Source organism: Dromiciops gliroides, chromosome 1 (assembly GCF_019393635.1).
Source record: "Dromiciops gliroides isolate mDroGli1 chromosome 1, mDroGli1.pri, whole genome shotgun sequence".
NCBI classification, from domain to species: Eukaryota; Metazoa; Chordata; class Mammalia; order Microbiotheria; family Microbiotheriidae; genus Dromiciops; species Dromiciops gliroides.
The window spans coordinates 399,774,533-399,778,259 of NC_057861.1; positions in this window are offsets into that span (position 1 = coordinate 399,774,533).

A 3,727-nucleotide genomic window follows, 5' to 3' on the forward strand; every position below is an offset into this window, starting at 1 on the left:
ATTCCATTACAGTCATATACCACAGCTTGGTTAGCCATTTCTCAATTGGGAATGATGGGCATTCCTTCGATTTGAGATGGAGACTCCTTAGCAATGTCAAGACAGTGTTAAGTCATGTAAGCATTTGGTTTGTTTGCCTCTTTCAGATATCTCATGAATTAATTCCCTCAATGCCCTGCACATTGTGTTGCTTTTGGCATGGACCTCCTTAGTTTGTGTTTGGTCCAGTCCAGATGTTCTTCCCATCTTTGTTTTCTTTAATGTCATCTCTACTTCCTCATAAAGCACACTAGTAATTATTATGTTACAGTCCAAAAGGGAAGATTCCTCTGACATTAATGGAAAAATAATTGGTTGTAGAAATGTTAACAGATCCCCATTTTAAAAATTTGTTTGCAGTACTCCTTCTGTTCTATCTCTATGTAATATCCAGATGGTCTGCTTGATTCAATCTCAAAATCTTTGCTAAATTTGGTTTCTCTCCTACATTTCTCTCTTGTCCTAGTAGCCTTTCATTTCATTAGCTAGTGTCTTATTTGAATGCTTATGACCCACCTCACCATTTTTGTGGAAATGAGACTAAGTTTATTTTTTTGTTCCTTTATTGTCATTCTTAGTCAATTCTCACTGCAAAGGTAGCCCCCATTTTGGAAGGAAGGAAACAAGCATTTATTAAGTACCAATTATAGTATATGGCAAGTGCTTTATAAATATTTCATTTGATCCTCACAAGAACCCTGGAGGGGGAGTATTATCCCCATTTTATCAGTAAAGAAACTGAATCAGATGGAAATTAAGTGACTTGCTCAGAATTACTCATTTAATAAGTGGCTGAGGCTAAATTGAGCTCATATTACTGCCTCAAGGCCCACTACTCTATCTACTGTTTCACCAGGTGAAGCAATAGATAGAGTCCCTTTTCCAAATAGAAGAAATTTTAAAGCATGGCATAATGTTTTTTCTCTCTTTTTTAATAGTATTTTTCCCAATTACATGTAAAGATAGTTTTCAATTAATTTAATTTTTGTAAGATTTTGAGTTCTAAATTTTTCTCCCTCACTCCCTTCCCTCCCCCATCCTGAAGCCAATAAACAATCTGATATAGGTTATACATTACAATCATATTAAACACATTTCCACATTAGTTGTGTTGTGAAAGAAGAACCAGAACAAAAGGGAAAAAACACAAGAAAGAAGAAACAATAGTAACAACAACAACAACAAAAGTGAAAATAGAATGCTTCAATCTACATTTAGACTCTATAGTTCTTTTTCTGGATGTGGAGAGCATTTTCCATCATGAATCCTTTGGACCTATCTTGGATCATTGTATAGCTGAGAAGAGCTAAGTCTATCACAGTTGATCATCACACAAAGCTGCTGATACTGTGTACAATGTTCTCTTGGTTCTGCTCATCTCACTCAGCATCAATTCATGTAAGTCTTTCCAGGTTTTTCTGAAATCTGCCTGCTCATCATTTCTTACAGCACAATGGTATTCCATTACATTCATATACCACAACTTGTTTAGACATTCCTCAATTGATGGTGTTGCGAAAATTTCTAAATCTGACAAAGTAAAGAAACAGCAAAGTCACCAAGACATAGAAAAATAGGTTTATTGAGAGAGCACCTATCTCACAATAAAACTGGTCTCAGGCAGGGGTAGGACCTGAGAGACCCCAAATAGTATCACTTGGCTGCTTTTATACCCTTGGCAGGGCTGTAAAGTATTTATACCTTACTAATTTTAGACCAACTCCTCCCATTGTTTCCACATAGCATAATGCAAATGGTAAAGACATGAAATATTTAACATGGTCACCATGCCCAAGTCATGTACATGGTCTTTAGTGATGGCAACAGGGTCAAACAAGTACCTGGCAGTCAGCCAATTTGGGGTTCTTCTCAGAGCTTTTGCAGAAGTCTAATGCATAAGATATTGAATGCTGATTGGTTAATTCTGCTTAGGAGATACTATTTTAGTACCTTGGTTCCACAATGGAAAGGTGATGATCAAGAAACAAGTTCACAATAGGAACATGTTACACAATTTCTTTCCTACTTACTGCAGTTGCTAAAGCCGCTAAAGAATACTCGAAGTACATTGAGAGTAAGTTACATAATAACCCAATACACTAGAGCACACTTAAACATGAATAAATCAACATTTGTAGTCTATTATACTGATTACTATCACAGTTAAATCACTGATATCTAAGGATTGGGGAAAATCTCACTCACAATGGGCATCCCTTTGGTTTCCAATTCTTTGCAAAAAAAAGCAACTATAAGTATTTTTGTACACATGGATCCTTTTCCCTTTTTTATGGTCTCTTTGGTATATTGACCTAGTAGTGGTATTGCTGGATCAAGGGGTTTGCACTGTTTTATAGCTTTTTGGTCATGGCTTCAAATTGCTTTCCAGAATGGTTGGACCAGTTCACAACTCAACCAAGAATGCATGAGTATTCCAATTTTCCCACATCTTCTCCAACATTTATCATTTTCTTTTTCTGTCATATTAGTCAACTGGATAGATGTGAGGTAGTACCTCAGAATCATTTGCATTTGCATTTCTCTAATCAGTAGCGATTGAGAACATTTTTCCATATGGCTGTAGATAGTTTTAATTTCTTAATCTGAAAACCACCTGTTCATATCCTTTTGACCATTTATCAATTGGGGAATGACTTGTATTCTTATGTATTTGATTCAGTTCTCTATATTTTTTTAGAAATGAGGCCTTTATGAGAAACACTAAATGTAAAACTTGTTTCCCAGCTTTCTACTTTCCTTCTAATTTTGGTTGCATCAGTTTTGTTTGTGCAGAAACATTTTCATTGCAGTGGATAGAGCACTGGACCTAGAGTCAGGAGGACCTGAGTTCAAATCTGGCCTCAGATTCTTACTAGCTGTGTGACCCTGGGCAAGTCACTTAACCTCAATTGCTTCACCAAAAAAAGTTTTATTTTAATGTAATCAAAATTATCCATTTTGCATTTCAAAATGTTCTCTATCTCATCTTTGATCATAAATTTTTACCTTCTCCATAGGTCTGACAAGTAAACTATTCCTTCCTTTTCTAATTTGCCTATGGTATCATACTTTATGTATAAATCATATACCCATTTTGACTTTACTTTGGTATACATTGTAAGATGTTGTTCTATGCCTAGTTTCTGCCAAATTATTTTCCAATTTTCACAGCAGATTTTGTCAAATAGTGAATTCTTACCCCAGAGGCTTTGGGTTTATCAAATAGTAGATTGCTATATTCATTTGCTACTGTGTCTCCGGTACCTAACCTATTCCACTTATCTATTCCTTAGCCAGTACCAAATAGTTTTGATGGTTGCTGCTTTATAATTTGGTTTTAGACAAAATATGGTATATTGTAGTTCTTTTTGCTTACATATTGTATTAACAAGGGGTTTTTTAAGTATTAAAGCTTAAAGTATTGTAAATTTGCTTGTCAAAGTGCAACAGGTGGAGTCTTTTTTCCCCCTTTATTACAAACTTCTGTAAAAGGTTTTATCCTCTCCACTCTAAGATAATAATACCTCTAGTCAAAGTCATTCTCAAGATATGTTCTACTATCTAAGTTGAGTAGACTCAATCATTAAACAACTTCTATCTCCCAATATAACTAACCTTATTTTATCTTTGGGTTAATTATGGAAATCTACATCTGAGGCCAAGTGGTGTAAAAAAAATTGTAGATATG